The 23,148-nt window shown below is 42.7% G+C and overlaps 1 pseudogene; it reads left to right on the top strand.

Moving 5' to 3' along the window:
• LOC139310033 (zinc finger protein 850-like) overlaps positions 1 to 23,148 on the top strand; it is a 54,273-nt pseudogene that overhangs the window by 23,602 nt on the left and 7,523 nt on the right.

Here is a 23,148-nt window from a genome sequence, read left to right as displayed (position 1 = left end):
ACCCAGGATTGTATTTGCTTTTTTGGCGGCTGCTGCACTCTGATGGCTCATATTCGAGTGGTCATTCACTAAGACTCCAAGGTCCCTCTCACAGTTACTGTTTTTGAGCCAGGTCTCTCCTAATCTGCACTAATACCTTTGATTTTTCCTGCCTAAATGTAAAACTTTGCTTTTCTCCACATTGAAATTCCTTTTGTTGGATACGGCCCATTATTCAAGTTTGTCAATATCTTTTTGGATCTTGAGCTTGTCTTCTGGGTTGCTGGCTATTCCTGTCTGTTTAGTGTCATCTGCAAATTGAATCTGCCTCTCTTACATGCCCAGATTCCATTTCTGGTGACTGCTGCATCTCTGTTTCTCTCTGCCCATGTACCATGTTTCCCCCAAAATAAGACCCTGTCTTGTATTGTTTTGAACCCTGAAATAAGAGCTTGGCCTTATTGCCATGCACTCAAAAGCCCGTCTGGGTTTATTATGTGAGCCGTGTCTACAAAGGTTTTCAATTTTTATTTTAGTTCTTTTACTTGTATAATCTACCTTGAAAAAAAAAACCTTTCCACTGTTTTTTACAAACAGCTTTCCATAGAAATCAAGGGGGTTCTGTGATAATATTTAGAAAGATAGCAGAATTTCAGGTTAAGTGACAGGCCTGGGAGCTCCAATAACTGCCTGCAGAGCTTTTTCGGGAACAGAGACTGGTGTACAGAAGAGCCAGCTTGGTTGAGGTGCAGTGAGGCTTCAGTTGTTGGTGTCAACTCTTGAAACGACTCTGGCTGAATTAATTAGCATTACTTGGAACTATGACATTTGAACTAAAATGCCGCGTGGAGAGTTTCTGTTTAGATCAGGGGTGTCAAACTTGCAGCCCATGGATGCATCACGCGCTGGCCACATCCACCCCCAGTTCAGTTCAGTTCAGTTGTATAGGTAGTCCTCACTTACCACTTACTGAGCCTGTGGTTATGAAGATGCAAGAAAAGGAGTTGCACCAATTTGGGTTCTGCCAACTGGTGCACATTTATGATGATTGCAGCATCCCACATTCAGAATCCCCACTTGTGACCTGCCCAGCTAGCTTCACACAAGCAAAATCACTGGGGATGCCAGTAGGAAATTGTAAGCCACAGTCATGTGAAACTGACTTTAACAACCCACAGTGATTTGCTTAACAGCTGCAGAGGAACAGATGTAAGTTGGCACTGTCATGTGACATCATGCTTAATGACACAGATGCCAGTCCCAAATGCAGGCAGTAAGTGAGGACTACTTGAATGGGGATGCATCAGAGAGATTGTGGAGAGTGTTTACTGCCCTTATTTGGAGCTGAGGACTACCATGGGCAAAACTGGTGCTTCAAATCTTGCAGAAACTTTAGGCATCATTTCATCAATTAAAGCCCCCAGATCTCTAAAATTAGCTCAGATGGCTTGACTTCAATCATTTTGGGACATTTTTTTTGGCTGAAAAAACATGGATTTCCCACATACATACATTTGTAGCTGTGTGCATTTGAATTTCTGTCTGTATGCATATATTTGCAATTGTATAATCTATTACTAATACTTCCAAATATATTTGTGGATAACCCATTGCAGTACTAAGAATTTATGATTGATGCAAATCAATAACAGAACTTTATGATTGAATGGATATTTGAACTTGGATCTCTGTAATGTTCGATGAATCATAATTAAAGAGGTTATTCTAGGATTGTGGCATGTTTGCTTTTTAAATGTAATGTATCCTTTTTCTTTTCCCCCCCCCACATCTTCTGCAAGCATTATATAAGCAATTAAAGTTACGCTTTTCTTTGAATCTCATAGACAAAGAGGATGGCAATAAGAGCACTCTGGAGAACTGGGAATAATGTTTGGGGGGAAAAAAAGCAATCTAGCGAGAAATCAAAATATTTTCCATTTACTTAAGAAAATTACACAATTCTCTCATCTCAGCAGGCAAAAGACAAGAGAAAATCAGGAAGCTATTTCAAGCTGGAAAAAGTAGAGTATGCTGAATTCAAGGATACATTACATAAAGGAATATTTTTCCATTCAGAAAAAGAGGGAAATATCTGGAAGTCAGTGGGGAAAAAAGGTCAATTGGATAGTCACATAGGGTAGACAGTAATGCAAGCCTCGCCCTGTGAGGAAACAAACAGCTTGAATCAAAGCAAAGAAGGGATCACACATATTTTTGATCTCAAGAATTATCAGTGGTGGAAAAGCTCCCCAGATGTGCCTATTGTAGGAAAAGCACAGATTGCAAAGCACAGGTGATTGTGCACAAGAGAATCCACACTGGAAAAAAACCATACAAATACTCCAAATGTGGCAAAAACGTGGGCCAGAACAGCTCTCTTGTGGTTCATGGAAGGACCCACACAAGAGAGAAGCCCTACAAGTGCTCTCAATGTAGTAAGCATGGCAACTTAGTGATACATTAGAGGACTCACACCAGTCGTGGGTTCTAACTGGCTTTACTACCGGTTCTCTTTGTACACGCGCTTCGCACACGATCGCCTCTTCGCGCATGATCGCTCCACACAAGCACGTTACGAATCTGCCCAGCTGAGGTGCGGCAATCCACTCTGCCGCACCTCTCAGCTGGGCTAAAAAAGAATAAAAGGTAGGAATAACGTGGGTGCGGGCGGGAGGGCCCAGCTCCCGAACAAAGAGAACCGGTTCGGTGATGTCATATCATCACTGCTACTGGCTCGGCCGAACCGGGAGGAACCCACCACTGACTCACACTAGGGAGAAACCGTATGAGTGTTGAGATTGGGGGAAAAGTTTCATTAGACATTCCCACATGAGTCACAAGAGGATTCACACAGTAGAGAAACGGTATGAGTATGCAGTTTTTGGGGAAAGTTTCATTACAAAATCCCACCTGGTGAGAAACCCAGAGGAGTCACACAGGAGAGAAACCATATGAGTGTTCAGAATATGTGAAAAGTTTCAGTTACCGTTGTAAAATTGTGATACACCAGAGGACTCACACAGGAGACCATATGAGCGAATGATTCTTCTGGCATAAAGCATCTCTTATTGCACAGAAGGAAGTGCACATGAGGCAAACATTGATGAGTTTAGAGAAGGCTTGAATTTCATTTCTGATTTCCTATTGGGAGCATGGGTGAGAAATTGACTACTTGAATTCTGGTCTAATTCTTTTTAGTCTGATGATTAGACCTGTAGTTGGAGAGAAAAATAAAATGGAAAATGTTAGTTTGATAAAGGCTAACTTTTTCTGGTCATCAGCAGATGTTTCTATTTGCAGAAGTTGTGAAATTACTGCAAAGAGGCTTTTGGGTGGTGTTTTGTATATATGGAATTCTCACATGTGGAGTTCCAGCCTTCTATCTTGGTGAACTCCAGATATTGAGCCCCAGAATTTCCCGGCCAGCATACAATTAGTCCTCATGATACAACTGTAATGGGGCCTACCGGTTATGCTTGAGAGCCTACTTTGCTTAACTACCCCTACCTCTGCTGTTCCTGATGCAGCCGTTAAATGAATGTGCAAGTCATTAAGCAGAACACTGGCTACCTCACTGTTGGAGAAAATTATTGAAGGTCTAGCGCAGGCCCAGGCTTGACCTCCAAAGGCCTGTTTTACCTCAACCCTTGGGTCCTCCCAGGCCTTTCCCCCCAAGTCTCTACTTCCCCCACAGCATCCCCCCCCGTTTCTTAAACAGGGTTCCACAGGCTTTTTCCCACTCCCGCTTGGTTCCTGCAGTTCTTAGGCCTGACTCCCATCCCACTAGGCCTAACAGCCTCCTCCTCCATCCCTTTTGAACACCTCTTCACCTCATGTTGAGGAAAGAGGGCAGGCCATTTATCCCTGGGCCATATAACTGTGTTCCTGGAAGCAGCCATTATTTTCAGTGTTCCTGTTATTCATCCCTGGGCCATGTGGTGGACTTGTGGAAGCAGCTGCCATTTTGCCACACCTGCCTCAGGGCCAAAATGGCAGCTGTTTTGGGGTCATTGTCATGTGGGAGAGGAACAAACTGATTTTCTACCTTAACACTTCAGACAGCATTAAGGAATTGGGGCTGCACTGAAAATGATGGCTGTCTCCAGGAGATCCTCAAAAGTTAAGTGTCATGGGGCCCAGGGAAAAACGCAGTGTAAAATTTCACATGTAAAAGCTGTTCTGCCTGATGGAAACAAGCTGTAGGGATATTGAGTTGAGGAGGAAAGGGATTGTGGCTTTGATCACAGGATCTCCAGGTTTATTAGCAATTCCTGCTGTGAACTCCTTTTCTTGGAAGTGCCTGCTTGTTTCCCTTTGATGGCTGCTGGGTGATAGCAGCACCATATAGCTGACATATATGTCATATCCCTATTTGGTGTTGACACTGAAAAGGAAAAAAGTGGGGATTGCCAGTGTTGCTGTGAACATTAGGGCAAGGCAAGACACTCAAAAGTCGCCTCAAGCTGTGAAATGGATGGTAAATACATTTATTAATAAATGCTTTTAATAATAAAAAGATAACGTGAAGCCTTTTTCTCAACTCTTGTTCAGTGCTGAGCTCCCAAACTGAGATGGGAAGACCTGGGGGGGGAAAACTTAAAAAATTCGACAAAAAATAAGTTTTTTTCCAGTTTTTTCTCAAAGCTGTTTGGAAAAAGCCTGTTTATTTTTCATGTTTTCTGGGATTTTTTCCAGGCCATCCCATCTCCCCACACATACAGTTTCTAACCCACTGCAATTGTTAAACTACGTGTAACCTGTAATCTACCTGTAGTTGAGGTCCCCATGGATGGAGACAGTGAGTAGACAAAAATATATGGCAAAACCTGGAGTTGAATTCCTTTAACATAAGAGATTGGTCATACTAACATATAACTAGTCACTTTGTGATCATTTGACATTACAATGGACACCCCCCCTCCTAAATGCGCATCTATAGAAGAGGTTGTACCTTTCCCAACATCAGTAATTGTGAGAGGGATGTAGGAGTCCTAATGATCAACCACTTAAGTACGAGCTTGCAGTGTGCTGCAGCTGCAGAAAAAGCCAACACAGTCCTAGTCTGCGGGATAGTATCAAAAACCACATGAAGTGTTAGTAATGAATTACTGCTGCACTTGAAATGCTGCGTCCAGTTTTGATTGCTACAATACAAAAAAAGATGTTGAGACTCTAGAATGCAGAAAAGAGCAACAAAGGTATTTAGGGGACTAGAGGCTAAAACATCAGGTGAGCAGTTGCAAGAACTGGATATGTTTATGTTTGTTTGTTTATGTTTTATGTTCTATTAAATTTATATACCGCCCTACTCCCGAAGGACTCAGTGCGGTGAACAGGCACAGGTATGTCTGACACAGAGAACTAAGATTGACATGATAGCAGTCTTTCAGTATTTGAAGGACTGACACATTAAGAGGTGGTCAACCTATTCTCCAAAGTGCCTGAGAGCAGTAAAAGAAGCAATAGAGGGAGATTTATCAAAACCAAATCCTTCCTAGAATTGAGACAATCCCTGTCCATGAAACCAATAAATCAGTAGAACAGCTTGCCTCTACAACTTGTGGGTACTCCAACAATGGGATTTTTAAAGAGGAGATTAGACAGCTGTTTGTCCAGAATGGTATAGGGTCTCCTGCTTAGAGAGGTGGTCCCTTCCAACTCCTATTCCGTAATTCTGTTTGAACTTCATAAACTTTGAGGACTCGGCACGTAGCGAAACTTCACAAGCTAAGTAGTTTCACATTTCACTTGGCTCAGTTGCTGGGAATCGAAAACTATTTGACAGCATGTAATCAGTGAAAACATCTTGCAGACGCCTAAGGCAGAGACAGGACAAGCCTGTTTTTCGACCTCCTAGGATGAGATGGCGGTCAGATAGGCAGCATCTGCAATTAGAAAGCCAACAACACGAGAGCGCCATCTGTTGGTGCTAAAAGGAACTGAAACCATCGAGTACTGTATTGCTAGACAGGATGGGAGGAGAGGAGAAATGCAGATGAACTTCCTCTTCCAGATCACTCATGGGAAGAAGGTGGTGTGCAGAGTATTATTTGTGCTCTTCCAAGGATCAAAGCATCAGCTGGAAGGTGAGTTAAGGACAGGTTAGAGGAAAGGCCGGAAGCAATTTGGCCTGTTTGGCTTGAGTCCTGCCAACCGGTTGACATTAATGATGGTCGCAGCATCCTTACCGATACAGATTAACAGAGTTTGAAGGGACCTTCTAGGTCATCTAGTCCAACTCCCTGCCCAAGAGGAGACCCTACACCATTTCTGACAAATGGCAGTCCAATCTCTTCTTGAAAATTTCAAGTGATGAAGCTCCCAGAACTTCTGAAGGCAAGCTGTTCCATTGGTTGATTGTTCTCACTTTCAGAAAATTTCTCCTTATTTCTAGGTTGACTCTCTCCTTCATCAGTTTCCATCCATTATTCTTTGTCTGGCCTTCAAGTGCCTTGGAAAATAGCTTTATCCCCTCCTTTCTGTGACAGTCCCTCAAATATTGGAACACTGCTATCCTGTCTCCCCTGGTCCTTCTCTTCACTAGACTAGCCATGGCCAGTTCCTGTAACTGTTCATCATATGTTTTAGCCTCCAGTCCCCTAATCATCTTGGTTGCTCTTCTCTGCATTCTTCACTGCTGGCTCATATTTAATTGGCTGTCCACTAAGACTCCAAGATCCCTCTCACTGTTACTGCTATTAAGCCTGGTTTCACCCGGTCTATATGTGTACTTTTGTTTTTTCTTGCCTAAGTATAAGACTTTATTTTTCTACATTGAAATTAATTTTGTTTGATAGGGCCCAGTGTTCAAGTCTGTCAAGATCCATCTGGATCTTGAGCCTATCATCTAGGTTGTTAGCTATTCCTACCAGCTTAGTATCATTTGCAAATGTGGTAAATTTCCCTTCTATTCCCTCATCTAAGTCACTTATGAAGATATTGAAAAGTATTGGGTCTAAGACGGAACCTTGTGAGACCCCACTGCTTTTTCTTGCGCTTCAGTGGCGCAGTGGTTAGAGTGCAGTACTGCAGGCTTCTACTGACTGCCGACTGACTGCAATTTGGTAGTTCAAATCCCATCAGGCTCAAGGTTGACTCAGCCTTCTATCCTTTCGAGGTGGGTAAAATTACGACCCAAATTGTTGGGGGCAAATGCTGACTCTGTAAATCACTTAGAGGGCTGTAAAGCACTGTAAAGTGGTATATAAGTATAAGTACTATTGCTATTTCTAGCTTACCAAAAAGTAGGTTGTGGTCTACTTTGTTGAATGCCTTGCTGAAGTCTAAGTATATTATGTATTTATGTCCACAGTATTTTGCTAGTCTACTAATTTAATCACTGTGTTGGAGAATGAAATAAGATTGGATTGGCATGATCTGTTTTTAACAAACCCATGCTGACTTCTAGTTATTACTTTACTCGTTTCTAGATGTTGGCAGATCTGATTTTTATTATCTTTTCCAGTATCTTCCCAGGTATTGATGTTAGGTTGATTTATCTGTAGTTTCCTGGGTTCCCCCCCCCCTTTTTTTTTTTAAGATGGGAACCACATCAGCTCTTTTCCAATCCTCTGATAGTTCCCCGGAGTTCCAGGATTTTTGGAAGATGTGGTACAGTGGTTCTGAGATTACATCTGCCAGCTCCTTTAGAACTCTGGGATGTGATCCATCAGGTCCCGGTGATTTGTATTCAAGATCAGACAAGTGTTCTTTTACACACAAACACACACACACACACACACCCCTTTTGTTTTTTTCTTATTTTAACTTTTATTTCTAGTCTGCCTTTTACAGATATGTTTTTGGTAGGTTGGACTATAGTTTCTTTTTGTGTGAAGACCGATGCAAAGAATGAGTTAAGCAGCTCTGCTTTCTCTCTGCTGCCTGTTATTTCCTTGCCATCTTATCTCTTTTGTGGACTATTTCCTTGATTTTTTTTTCTTGTTACTTATGTTGGAAGAAACTTTTTTATTATCTTTGACTTTTGTTGCAAGTCTTTGTTCATTCTGAGCCTTTGCTTTCCTGACTTTGTCTTTGCAGATTCTGGCTATTTTCTGATATTCTGCCTTAGTTATATGTCCTTTCCATTATTTATACTTGTCCTTTTTGCCTTTCAATTTGTCAGAGAGATCTTTGTGCAGCCATGCTGGTTTCTTGGGATTTCTTGTTTTCTTTTTCAGTGGTATTGTGCTGGACTGGGCTTTTATGATCATATTTTTCAGAGTTTCCCAAGCTTCTTCAGTTGTTTTAGCCTTTATGATTTTCATCCATCTTTCACAAATTCTGAGTTTGTTAAAATCAGTTCTTATAAAATCTAAGACTCTGTTATTTATTTATTTATTTGTTTGTTTGTTTGTTTATTGGAATTTGTCAAACAAAAATGAGAACAATAAGAAGAGAATAAAAATACAATGACAGGTTCGATAGGCACATTAGTGCACTTATGCATGCCCCCTCTACTGACCACTTAAGTATGAAGTAAGGTCCACAGAAGTCAATTTGTGACTGAAACTGTGAAAATTTGTAGCTGAGGTAGGGCAGTAATGGCTAACCTTTTTGCCATTGTGTGCCAGGACAGGGGGCAGGGGGGGTCACATGCGTGCATGCCCACACCCATAATTCTATGCGCCCTGCCCCCCTGCTCCCCCTGCTCCTGGCACGCGATGGCCCAGTAGGCCCATTTTTCTTTTTCACCTGGCTCCAGGGCCTCTCTAGGAGTCTGGGGAGGGTGAAAACGGCCTTCTCTACCCTGCCAGAGGTCCTCTGGAGGCTGAAAACGGCCCGTTTAACAACTTCTGGTGAGACCAGAAGGCCCATTTTTTGCTGTCCCCAGCCTCCAGGGCCTCTCTAGGAGTCTGGGGAGGGCGAAAACTGCTTTCCCCATCCCTCCAGGCCCTCTGGAGGCAGGAAACAGCTTGTTTCCTTACTTCTGGTGGGCCCATAAGACCTTAAAATCAGCATGCGCACACCGGAGCTGAGCTCACATACCCATTGATATGGCTATGAGTGCCCTACGTTCGCCATCACAGAGGTAGGGCATTCCAGACTTTGATAACTCTATTACAGATATCATATTTTTTACAATCAGGTTTAAAACGATTTACATTGAGTTTAAAGTGGTTGTTCGTGGGCATATTATTGTGATTAAAACAGAAAAAGTCATTTACAGGTAAAACATTACTATGTATAATTTTGTATACAATATCCAGGTCTGACTACAAGCGACACAGTTCTAAGTTATCCAAACCGAGAATTTCGAGCCTAGTAGCATAAGGAATTCTATTGTGTACAGAAGAGTCCACACTTTTCTCATGAAGTACGGCTATTGCTTAACGCATTGTAAGCCACCCTGAGTCTCCGGAGAAGGGCGACATATAAAAATAAATAAATAAAATAATAATAATAAAAAAATGTATTGATGTCAGATATATGGTGGGGATTCCAAACAGTTGAACAATACTCTAAATTGGTCTAGCGTAAGTTTTATAAGCTCTAATTAGCAATATCATATTTCCAGAAAAAAAGCTTTGCAAAATTAAGTTTACAATTCTTATTGCTTTTTTAGGAATGCTATTACAGTGAGCTTTGGAGCATAAATCGTCAGAGATAAGTACACCTAGGTCCTTTAAAAAGTGAGGGTCATCTGCTAGATCAACGCCATCTAGTTTATACTTGACATTCTGATTATGTTTACCGATATGTAAGACAGAGCATTTATTAATTGAAATTTGAAGTTGCCAAACAGATGACCATTCAGACACATAGTCGAGATCATTTGCAAAACAACAGAATTATCTGTAGAATTAAATAATTTTACGTCATCAGCAAAAAGAACACAATTGCTTTTCAGTTGATCACATAATTCGTTGATATAGAGCAAAAAAAGTGTGGGACCTGAAACACTGCCTTGCGGAACAGCACTGTTAAATGATGCAGGATTAGACAGCGAGTTCCCTATTTTGACTTTCTGCAGTCTATTAGACAGGAAAGCAGAAATCCACTTGTGAAGAGGTCCAGAAATGCCGTAAGCGTTTAATTTCAACAGCAATTTATCATGTACTACTGTATCAAAAGTCTTACAAAAATCTACGTAAATTTCATCAACAGTATCATTATGTTCTATTGCTTGTGTTTTTGTTATGTTGAATTCTAGTATGACATGGTCACTCTCAACCAAGGTTACTGCAGTTTCAACTCCCTCTATCACTTCTTCTCTGTAAGTATTAAGTCCAGTATGGCTGTCCCTCTAGTTCCCCCCTCTATCTTTTGGACAACAAAGTTGTCAGCTAGGTTGGTTAGGAACCTATTTGATTTTTCACTTGGTGCAGAATTAATTTTCCAATTGATATCGGGATAATTGAAGTCCCCCATTACTATTATAGTGTGTTTCCTACGTATATTTCTTAGTTGGTTGGCAAAGAGGACATCTATTTTTTCTGCTTGGTTGGGTGGCCTGTAGTATACACCTATGGTAGTGTCATTCTTTTTTTCTTTTATATTGACCCATATGCATTCTAGGAGGTTTTCGTTTTGGTTTCGTGCATTTCTGTAGCAATATAGTGGTCCTTTACATACAGTGCAACTCCACCTCCTCTTTTATGGGGACTGGGGTTTTTTGAACAGTTTGTATCCTTCTATCAGTATCTTCCAGTCATGGGTTTCATCCCACCAAGTTTCTGTAATTCCAACTACCTTCATATCTACCTTCATGTATTAATAGTTCAAGTTCACCCTGTTTGTTCCCCAAACTTTGTGCATTTGTATATAGACACTTGAGGTCTTTACGTCTGTCTGTGGATATGCTTCCTATGTTGCCTATTTGGTTTTTGAGTTTGTCTTCCTTTCCATCCCTCCTTACCTCATTATTTGACTTGCTTTCTAGGGGTTTCTGCTTGGAATTAGGTCCTGGAGATCCTAAAGATTGGTCATCCTCCCTGATAAATTGAGTCAGTCATTTTCCAAAAATATTCTTCCCAATCTTTGTGAAGTGCAGCCCATCCCTTGCCAAAAGCCCATCATGGAGGTAGTGCAGACCATGATCCAGGAATCCAAAGGTTTTTTGGCGTCACCAACACTTTAGCCAGTGGTTCACTTCTAGAATCCTTTGTTATCTTACCAGGTGTTGACCTTTCGTTGGCAGTACAGATGAGAAAAACTACTTGTGCATCTAACTCCTTAACTTTCTTGCCTAGATGCTCGTAATCTCTCAATATGTAGAATATAGAATGATGGTCTTTAAATTGTTTGGGCAGCAACAATTGCTTCTCTAAAATATTTATTTATTTATTTATTTATTTATTTATTTATTTATTGCAATTTATATGCCGCCTTTCTCCCTAGGGACTCAAGGCGGCTTACAAAATGACAACTTCAATACAAATCACAATACAATACAAAATTAAAATCAATAACCCAGTTAAAAAACGATTTAAAATTATACCAATGTACCCCCAAACGGATCAGTTTAATTGGCGGAAGAGCCACGTCTTCAGCTCGTGGTGGAAGGAAAGAAGGTCGGGGGCTGTCCTGAGCTCAGTAGGCAATCCATTCCAGAGGGTCGGGGCTCCCACAGAGAACGCCCTCCCCCTGGGGGTCGTCAGCGGACATTGTTTGGCCGAAGGCACCCTGAGGAGGCCGACTCTGTGAGAGCGCACAGGACAATGGGAGAACGGCTGGAGATGGTCTTGCAAGTATACCCACTGATATCTTTACTCTTTAGCATATAATTCACACCCTCAATGCTGGAGACCAGGAAACTCTACAACTTCGGCTTTTATAGATATAGTCACATTTGCTGATGATAATTGATCAAGGGCATTTGATCAAAGCACTGGCTGCTACTTTGCCTCTTCATACCTATAGAAGAAGTAGGAGTGTTTTTAGTTTTTCACGTCTCTGTTTTGGCTTTGTTTTTGTAAAAAAACCGATGACATGGGGATAATGTGTCATCTGTTTTTGTTCATCTGACATTATAGTTACCCATTTTTAAGAACTGCTAAGGACTGGATGATTTTTACTATGTCATGATTTGTAAAATCATAGAACACAAAAAGGGTGTACTTTCTTTTTCACATAACTGTATTTAATGATAACCTTTTGCAGGGCTGGGAATTTATGACTGACCTAAGTCAACAAGTGAATTTCATGAGTGAATGGATATTTGAACTTGGATCTCGGTAGTCAAATGTCACAATCAATATAAGAAATTGTTTTACCATTGTGGAATGTTTGCTTTTTCATTGTAATATATACTTTTTTCACATCATCTGCAACCCTTCTAAAGCCAATAAAAGCTGCATTTTCTTTTGAATCTTACAGACAAAGATGATGCCTAAAAGATCACACTGGACAACTGAGAATAACAAGCAACATTGAAAAGCAAAGCAAATTGAATAAAGATATTCTCCATTTTCTTCAAGAAAAACCACACAATACTTCTCCTTCCCCAGCAGGTGAAAGATAAAGGAAAGAAAATTAAGAACACATTTCAAACTGGAAAATGTAGAGTATGCAGAACTCAACGATACATTATACATAAAGGTCAGGGGAGATTATTTTTCCATTTCAGCAAAAGGGGGAAATATCTGGAAGTCAGTGGGAAGGAAAGCTGAATTGGTTACATAGGGCAGATAATAATGCAGGACTTGCCCTGGAAGAAAGAAAAGGGCTTAAATCAAAGCACCCCTAAACAAGGCATCACACATATTTTCGACTTTCTAAAGAATATCAGTGGTGGAAAAGCTCCATAGATGTGCCTATTGTGAGAAAAGCAAATTTCTAATCACAAGTGATTATACAGGGGAGAATCCACTCTGGAGAAAAGCAGATACAAATTATCTGAATGTGATAAAAGCCCAGGTCAAAACAGCTCCTTTTTGGTTTTGTTCATCCACATAGGAGAGATGCCCTACAAGTGCTCCCAATGTGGTAAATGCTTTAGCGAAAATGGCAACTTGCTGATCCACCAGAAGATCCACATGGGAGAGAAGCCGTATGACTGTCCTGATTGTGGGAAACGTTTCATTGGAAATTCCCACCTTGTGAGACACCTGAGGACTCACACAGGAGAGAAACCCTTTGAATGTCCTGATTGTGGGAAAAGTTTCAGTCACAATTCCAATCTCATAAGACACCAGAGAACTCACACAGGAGAGAAACCCTTTGAATGTCCTGATTGTGGGAAAAGTTTCAGTCAGAATTCCTGCCTGGTGAACCATCAGAGGACTCACACAGGAGAGAAACCCTTTGAATGTCCTCTTTGTGGGAAAAGTTTCAGTCAGAATTCCTGCCTGGTGAACCATCAGAGGACACACACAGGAGAGAAACCCTTTGAATGTCCTCTTTGTGGGAAAAGTTTCAGTCAGAATTCTGACCTAGTGAAACATCAGAGGATTCACACAGGAGAGAAACCCTTTGAATGTCCTGACTGTGGGAAAAGTTTCAGTCAGAATTCTGACTTGGTGATCCATCAGAGGACTCACACAGGAGAGAAACCCTTTGAATGTCCTGATTGTGGGAAAAGTTTCAGTCGGTACTTCAGCCTGCTGATACATCAGAGGACTCACACAGAAGAGAAACCCTTTGAATGTCCTGTTTGTGGGAAAAGTTTCAGTCAGAATTCCAATCTGGTGAAACACCAGAGAACTCACACAGGAGAGAAACCTTTTAAATGTCCTGATTGTGTGAAAAGTTTCAGTCAGAATTACAACCTAATGAAACATCAGAGAACTCATACAGGAGAGAAACCCTTTGAATGTTCTGATTGTGGGAAAAGTTTCAGTCAGAATGATAGCCTGGTGAAACATCAGAGAATTCACACGGGGGAGAAACCCTTTGCATGTGTTGAGTGTGGGAAAAGTTTCAGTCACAATTCCAACCTGGTAAGACATCAGAGAACTCATACAGGAGAGAAACCCTTTGCATGTGTTGATTGTGGGAAAAGTTTCAGTCAGAATTCCAACTTTATAAGACATCAGAGAACTCACACAGGATAGAAACCCTTGGAATGTCCTAATTGTGGGAATATTTTAGTCAGAATTCCCACCTGATGAAACACCTGAGGACTCACACAGGAGAGAAACCATATGTGGGCCCAGAGTGTGGGGAAAGTTTCATTAAAAATTTCTACCTCATGAGACACCGGATGACTCACAAAGGAGAGAAATCCTTCAAATGTCCTGACTGTGGACTATCTTCATGTATAAATTGTCCCTTATTTCCTACAAGGAAGTCCACATGAGGGAAACATTGATGAGTTTAGAGAAGGCTTGGATTTCATTTCTCATGTCTCATTAGGAATGTAGGTGAGAAATTGACTATTTTAATTCTGGCCTCATTCTTTTTACTGAAACATGTCTCAGAATTAGACTTGTAGGTGAATAGAAAAGGGAAATGGAAAAGGGTTAACCACCTCTTTCTGGTTAGTAGCAGCAGTTTTTGGATATTTCATTTTTGCAGAAGTAATGGAATTCCTCAAAAAGGCTTTTGAGTGGTGTTTTTTGTATACTGCTTATGGAATTTCCACAGATGGACTTTCCATCTTCTATCTTGGTGTCCTCCAGATTTTGAGCCCCAGAATTCCGCAGCCACCATACAAGTAGTCCTCTAGATACAATTGTAATGGGACCTGCCAGTTATGGTTGCATGTTGTAATGGTTGTTAAGCAAGATTGCCTTACTTGGAAATGGTGGCTGCCTCCGGGAGATCTCCAAATGGGCAGGGCATGTATCCTTGTGCCACATGAGAAATAGACAAGTACCACTTCTGCAACTGCCAAAAAAGCCAATGCAGGCTGCATTAACAGAGGCATAGAGTCAAGATAAGAACAAGTTATGGAGTTGCTTTACACTATCCTGGTGACAGCACACTTAGAATAGTGCATCCAATTCTGGTCACCACGACAGTACCAGCCTCATGATTCTATGAATTTAGAGGCAGTTTAGAAAATAGGTACATAGTAGCCCTATAAAAGTGCTGTGTGGTAAAAGAACTTTTTTTAAAAAAGGTTATTTTCTTCAGAAAATTAATATACAGTACAAACTCCAAAAAAAGAAAGATTTTTTTCAAAAGCAAAACAAGGATAGACAAAACATTAAAAAATAAAAAGTGTGCATTAAAAAAGACAAAAACAGATTTACTTATATTATCCCCCACACTTGAATATTCATAAATATATTGGAGCAATATTAGTTTCCTCCTCTTGTGAAGCAGCCCAAAATTTATAAATTTCTACTTCTATTTACAACCAATTCGACATTCATCTATATACGATATGTAAAGGCAATGTAATTAACAGATGAACCGACAACAAAGTTAAACATCAAAGCACTTTGTTAACAATCTACTATTCCGTTTAATTTGTATAAAGTTTAGAATGGCTTCTTATTTACCATAAATCACCAGAATCATTGTCTCTGATTTGTCCAGGATGATATATCTTTGTTTTATTCTTATTAATAAAACTTTTTCTTAAAATTTAAGTTGAGAACAATAAGACAACAGTTGTGTCTTATTTCCCCAAATCATAAAACCTCTTGGTCGATCCATTTAACATGTTTACAGCAAACAAGATAATCAGGAACAGAGGGACATTGTGAGGTAAATCCAAATAGCATAAAGAGCACACAGAAGAAAAAAAGAGGGAAAAATGGGAAACTCCCCCTTTTTATGTACAGCAACCAATTATAGCCTAGATTGCCTCATGTAGGAGGTTTTAATGGTTTTGTCATGAGGTCAGCTAAATTATTTTCTGGTGGACAATAAATTATGTCTATTACATTTTCTTTCACTGCTGCTCTGACATTACATTATGTCAACAGTTTTTCTTCTGGTTTGTACTCCCACCTGTTGCCATTTGTATACATTTTGTGTTATCTTCAAAAAAGTGGTATAGCTCCTTTCACTTCAATATCTAAATCCTTTACTAACTATATAAGAGCCTGGTGGCGCAGCAGACTAATAGCCTGTTATTAACATTCAGCTGCCTGCAATTACTGCAAGTTCAAATCTCCCCAGGCTCAAGGTTGACTCAGCCTTCCATCCTTTCTAAGGTAGGTAAATTGAGGACCCAGTTTGTGGGGGCAATAAGCTGACTTTGTATAAATATACAAAAGTATGAAGGCTATTGCTTAATGCATTGTAAGCCGCCCTGAGTCTCCGGAGAACTGCGACATATAAATCAAATTTAAAAAAACAACAACTATATATACCATGTCATCTCTGAAGACAATTTTGATAATGCTATGAATTGTGCTGCAGATGTGGAAATGGCAACTGAAGTCTGTTTTTTTCATTTCCAACTAGCTAGTGTGTTTGCTAACATTATAACAAATCCTGACATTGACTTTGTCTCTTGTACATCATCAGCCCCAATACTGTCTACAAAGCATTTCAATTCCAATTCACTTGATGTTTGTAAATGCAATCCTAAATCCATGATCTAGTCCAGTGGTTCCCAAAGTGGGTGGTACCGCCCCCTGGGGGGCAGTGGGATGACTTAGGGGGCGCTAAGAGGCAAGGAGGGTGGCAGAGAAGTTCTGCAGGTGGGCTCGAGCAGCGTCAGCCATTCCTCCTCCGGGTTCGCAACCAGCAGCTCAGATCAGACTAGCTGGCCAGTTTGCATGCGTGGACCAGAAACTAAAAGTTTGTTTCCCAGGTGTGTGCATGCCCACTGGGCAGCTCCTCTTATCACACCTGCGAGGCTGAACTGTTGGATGCTTTCTTATTGCTCTCTTTGCTTGCTATCGGTCCCTGCATGCCCAAACCACCCGGCCCAGGTCCAGGTCCTCTGCTACTCACCCGCTTGACTGCCTTCCTAATTTTTGGTAAGTTGCAGGTGGGCTGCTGCGGTGGGGGAGGGGAGGGCCTGGGGGGTGGCATGCCTGGCTGGCTGCTGCCGCTGGTGCCATGCCGTGCCGCCCAGGAAGGAGGAGGGCTGCGGGAGACGGGGGGCCTGGGCAGGCTGGCAGGCCTGGCTGGCTGGTGCTGGTGCCATGCTGCCCAGGATCAAGGTAGGCTGCCACGGTGGGGGCCGGGCAGGCCTGGCTGGCTGGACGCATACTAGCCATCCCGGGAAGGCCTCTGGTGACATTGGGGTCAACGGCAAAGCTCCCAATTTCACCGAATGGCTCTTTCTTACCATAGTAAGAGGACAGGCTGCAGTGCAAAACGTCAGCAACTGTTGCGCTGCCGCCTGCATCGTTTGCTTGGAGCTGGTTTGGAAAGGGAAAAAACGCAGCTGAATTAGGTGGGACACGCCCTACCCAGATCCCTCCAAATGGATCTCCCTACGGCAGCCTCCTCGCTGAAAAGTGCTTCCCACTTCTCCTTTAACTGCATTCTGTTACCGGCTCTGCACCCAGGTAGCGGCATCTTGTTGGTCTTGGGGGATGCAACAGCATGTAGATAGAGAAGCAGGAAGTGCTTTTTATGCCCCCAGCTCATTCGTTGCAAGAAAGAGCAGGCGCTCGGAAGAGCAGGCTCCATTTGGATGGACGATCACTTTTTGGTCGCATAGTTCAGCGGGCGAGGCTACCGAAGGGAGACCCGTTTGGAGGGATCTGGGTGGGGCATGTCCCACCTAATTCAGCTGTGTTTTCTCCCTTTCCAAACCAACTCCAAGCAAGTTGTGCAGGCGGCGGCGCAAGAGCTGTTGAAGTTTGTGCACCGCTTGCTTGGAGCTGGTCTGGAAAGGAAAAAACCCGCAGCCGAATTTGGCTGGACCTGCCCCACCCAGATCCCTCCTAACAGGTCTCCCTTCGGTAGCCTCCCCCGCTGAACTAGGAGACCCAACAGTGATTGCCCACCCAAACGGAGCCCGCTCTTCCAAGTGCTCTCTTGCAGCGAATGAGCTGGGGGCGCGGAAAGCGCTTCCCGCTTCTCTACCTGAATACTGTTACCAGCTCTGCACCCCCCCAAATCCAACATGACGCCGCTCCCCAGGGTCACCAGCCGCTACCTGGGTGCAGAGTTGGTTACAGAATGCAAGCAGAGGAGAAGCAGGAAAGCTTTTCAGCAGGGAGGCTACCATAAGAGACCCATTTGGAGGGATCTGGGTGGGGCGTGTTTCGTCTAATTCTGCTGCATTTTTTCCCTTTCCAAACCAGCTCCAAGCAAGCGGTGCAGGCGGCGGCACAAGAGCTTTTGAAGTTTGCCCATCCCCTCACAATGGTAAGAAGGAAGCATTCAGAGAAATTGGGAGCTTTGCCACAGACCCCAATGTCACCAGAGGCCTTCCTGGGGTGCCTAGTATGCAGCCAGCCAGGCCTGCTGCTCCCCTGCCGAGGATCCATGTGGGCTGCCGTGTGTGGGTGGGGAGCTGTTGCCACTACCGCCCTTCCGCCTGGAAAGCCAGGGACAGTATCGGTAAGAGTTGGAAGGGACCTTGGAGGTCATCTAGCAACCCACTTCTCATGCAGGACTATACTAGGGATTCGAACCACCTTTTAATTCTAGACACTTGCAGCCCACCCTTGCCTCCTCAGGTGTTGGAGCGTCTGGGGGGGGGATGCTTTTCAAGGAGCCACAAGGGAGGCTGAGAGCAGAGTCATTCTGACAGTGTCTTTTAAAATTGCTTGGAAGAGCAATTTTTTCCCTAACAATAATGGTTTGTATACTGTGGAATAAAACATGCCTGGAAAAAATACTTGCAAACTTGGACAGAAGGAAGAGAAAGGCAGGATTGGACTCATTATCAGTAGCTAGTAGTTCATTGTTATCAGTGACTCCCACTGATTCTAAACTCATTTTAAGACTGGGATTGGTGACTACTGAAATTTTAGTATTCAACATTGGTCTCAGAAATCTTTGAGAACCTGCAGAGGTGAAGACATTAGGTGGCCATCAGTCATTACTTTAGTGATGAACTCAAAGAGATCAGGCATGATATTGCTTATTTATCAGAACTGTTTGCAAAGTTCATTGAAGTGAATTTGCAGTTGCAGGGAAATGAGGTCAATCTCATTAAGGCCATATCTGTCATCTCTACGTTTATTTCAAAGTTAATTCTATTCAAGTGCAATATAGGCCATCGCAAGCTATACCAATTTCCAAGCTTGTCCGAGCTAGAAGAGAAAGGTGGGATACAAGATGACGATCTGCAAGTTTTTTGTGACCATTTGGACGTGCTGCATAAAGATATGTCTGAGTGATATCAGGATCTTCTTTTGATGGAAATTCCAAATTGGGTGATGAATCCATTTTCAGATACTGAGGAAGATGGGGTAGTGGAGGAACAACTAATAGAGCTGTAAAATGACATTGAGCTGAAGCCAAAGTTTAAGAAATTGTACCAAGAGTTTTGGTTACAGAAGGAAATTTCTGATTGCTATCCTGCACTATGGACAGTGGTTAAGAAGCTCCTTGTTGGATTTCCAACATCATAGTTGGTGGAACGTGGTTTCAGTGTGGTCATCCAACTTCTCTCCAAGCAGAGAAATCGACTCCAGATTACTGAACGTGGTGATTTAAGACTCCTGCTAAGTGACTTAAAACCAGACATTGGGAAATGGTATTACTTCATCAAGCCCATCCATTACTTTAAGAATTTACTAAACAGTGGTTACTAAATTTTACTGAGTTTACTAAGTTATAGTTACTAAGGTTCTTGATAAATGACTATCAGACTTGGAAAACCTGGTATCACTGGATCATGTTCAACAATTTTGTTGAATTAACAAAAGATTTTTAAATTGGATTTTGAATAAAGATGCAATTAATTGTTACAGTTTTGAGTTTTACTGTTACTATCTTCCTTAGTAGGTCATGCAAACCGCTATTCCGAACAATGCTATTTATAGGGGTGGGGGTGGGGGGCACTGAGGATGAGTTTGTAGCACCAAGGGGGCAGTGAACTGAAAAAGTTTGGTCTAGTCTAACACAGAGAAGGACTGCGGTTATATCATAGCAGCCTTTCAATATTTGAGGGGCTGACACACAAAAAAGGAGGTGGACCTATTTTCTAATGGGCCTGAGAGCAGAACTAGTAACAGGGAGACTTATCAAAAGGAAATCAAACCTAGAATCAATGGGAAATTTCTTTTCAGTGAGAATCAGTGGAAATTCTTTGCCTCTAGAAGTTGTGAGTGCTCCATCAATGGGGTTTTTAAAGAGGAGATTGGACAGCCATTTGTCTGGACCGGTACTATAGGATCTCCTCCTTGGAGAGTTGGTCTCTTCCAACTCTTCTTATGTAATTCTGTAAGAGCTTCATAAACATTTAGGGCTCAGCACATTTCTAACCTTCACAAGCTATTTAGTGTCACATTTCACATGGATCAGTTGCAAAGGTGGGTTGCTAGGATTAGAAAACGACTTGATAGCATTTAATCAGTGAAAACATCTTGCAAAACGCCTTAGCAGAGACAAAGCAACCATGCTCTTTTGCCTCCTATCGAGGGATGGCAGTCACAGATCAGTGATTAGAAAGCCCTTAATAGGTATATGTGGTTGAGCTTAAAGGAGTTAAAACCATCGAGAACAGCATTGCTAGAAAGGGAGGAGAGGAACTTCTTCCGGATCACTCACGGGAGGAAGGTGGTGTGCCGAGTCGCTTTTGTGCTCTTCTCAGGGTCGAAGCAGCACGTGGAAGGTGAGTGGAGGGCAGATCGTAGGAGAGGCTGGGAGCAAGTCGGGCTGTTTGGTTTCCTCCATGATGTGGAAGCAGAGAAGCAACTCGGCTGAAGCATGTCAGCTGCTGCTACATGTTCCTTCCCTCCCCAAATGGAAGCCCAGTGGTGCTGCACGCTGGGAAACTAGTGGCTGCAATTTTCTGCTGGTGGGAAGATTGAAAAAGTCTCCTTCAAGTTAAGGTTAATTCCTTGGGAACAGCTTGCCTCCAGAAGTTCTGGGTGCTAGATCGCTTAAGGTGGGGATCAGCAATGTGTGGCCCAGGGCTGAAATGTAAAATCTGTTACTACCGGTTCTGTGGACATGGCTTGGTGTGTGTGTGTGTGTGTGTGTGTGTGTGTGTGTGTGTGTAATGTGACTGGGTGGGCGTGGCCAACTTTTTAAAAAAAAAAACTTTTCAAAGCATTTTTTCTAATGCTTTGAAAAGCCTCTCTGCTGATCAGGAACTCAGCTGGGATCCTCAGAGACTTTTCAAAGCATTTTTTTTAACCACCTCTTCGGCCAAGAGGTTGCAGAAAAAATGCTTTGAAAAGCCTCTGATGATCCCAGATGAGCCATGCGATTATCAGGGGCTTTTTTTTTTTTTACTTTTAAAAGCATTTTTTCATCGGAAGCGGTTGTAGAAAAAATGCTTTTAAAAATAAAACAAAAAAAAAAGCCTCTGATGATCGTGTGGCTCAGCTGGGTATGGTGGGGGGGGACAGGGATTTTTGCTACCGGTTCTCTGAACCACCCGCCACCATCACTACTGGATCAGGCGATCCGATCCAACCCAGGAGCATTTCACCTCTGGTGTGGCCCCAGAGCCACATGCGGCTCTTTGGGCCCTCTGCTGCAGCTCCCTGTCATGATCCCACCACTGCGTGGCCCTGCCCCTCCCACTCACTCCTCGCCTGCCCTGAGAAGGGCGACTGTGGCGGATGGAGACTCGCTTCGTATTCCAGAGTGGGAGTGAAGCGCCCCTCTACTTGCCTCTTTTCCGACGCGGAGCATCAGCTGGGCGGCCCAGCCGGTGTCTCGAGGTGGGGAAACTCGTTCGTTTCCCAACAAGGGCTGGAAAAAGAGGCAAGTAGAGGGGTGCTTCGCTTCTGCTCTGAAATATGGAGCAAGTCTCCATCTGCCCCCACGGCCCTTCTCTTCTCCGGGCAGGTGAGGGCGGGGTGGTGGTGGTGGCAGCCAGCTGACATGGAGCCACAGCAGGGGGACGAAAGAGCTTCATTTATCTGGGAACCTGAAATGACTCTTGATTTAAAATGAAATCATATGGTTAAAAAGCACCCAAAGAATAAGAGCAAGATCAGAAATAAAAAACCCAAGCCTCGCCTGCTTTTGGAAATGGTTCAAGAAGGAACCGCGCATGAGCGCACGCACACATACGCACGCACACAAATACATACAGGAGAGAAAAGGGGGGAGAGAGAGAGGTAGAGAGATGAGAAAGAGAGGGGAAAAAGAAAATGAGAAAAAGGGAGAAAGATGAGAGAAACAAATGAGGGAGAAAGATGAGAGAGAGAAAGAGAGAGGGAGAAAAAGAGGGAGAAAGAGAAAGGAATAGAGGAGAAAGAGCGAGAAAGATGAGAGTGAGGAAGAAAGAGGGAGGGAGAGGGAGAAAGATGAGAGGGAGGGAGGGAGAAAGAGAAAGGGAGAAAGATGGGAGAGAGACCTGTTTAAAAGAAAATACCTGGAGCCACAAAACCTGGGTAGGCGTGGCTGGGGGGTGTCATGTGACACGGTGGGAGTGAGTGATGTTGAGTTGGCCACGCGCAGCCAGGTTTTGTGCCTCCCGGTGTTTTGCTTTCTGTGGGAAATGGGCCCAAGTGGTTCTTTGAGTGTTTAAGGTTTAAGTCTTAAGGTCTTAAAGAAGAGATTGGACAACAATTAGTCCGGACTAACATAGGGTCTCCTGCCTGAGCAGGGAATTGGGCTAGATAGAAGACCCCCAAGGTCCCTTCCAACTCTGTTATTCTGTTATGGACTTGCTGTTTTCTTGGAAACAATATTGGACTGATCTGCATCTGCTTTCTTACTTCCAAGTCCACAAGCACAATATTTCCTATTGGTGCGCCATCCGTGTATTAAGCAGGTTCAACTGTACTTAATTCAGACTTTGTGTAAAAAAAAAAAAGCTATTGGGGATTTTTTGGGATATTTTGTTGTTTAGGTGGTCCTCACTTATCACTTCTTCCCTGAGCCTCCAAAATTACAATGGTACTGAAAAAGCATACATTCATCTTGTACACGAAATTGTAGTCATTGTAGCATGTTCAGTGACCGTACTTCAGAAGTACCTGTGGGTATGAAGATGCAAGAAAAGGAGTTGCACCAATTGAGATATTACCAACCGCTACATATTGATGATGGTTGCAGCATCCCACATTCATGAAGCCCATTAGTGGCCTTCCCAGCTATCCTCTGACAAGCAAAATCAATGGGTATACTGGTAGGAAGTTGCAAGTTATATGTAATTGCCTTTAACAATCCACAGTGATTTCTTTAATGGGCAAAAGTGGTGCTTCAAATGTTGCAGAGGCTTTTGGCATCATT

Source organism: Pituophis catenifer, unplaced genomic scaffold (genome assembly GCF_029215685.1).
Source record: "Pituophis catenifer annectens isolate HBS135680 unplaced genomic scaffold, rPitCat1.0.hap2 SCAF_2, whole genome shotgun sequence".
Taxonomy (NCBI): Eukaryota; Metazoa; Chordata; class Lepidosauria; order Squamata; family Colubridae; genus Pituophis; species Pituophis catenifer.
The sequence above is the reverse complement of the archived record's forward strand: the minus strand, read 5'-3'. Positions and strand labels throughout refer to the sequence as shown.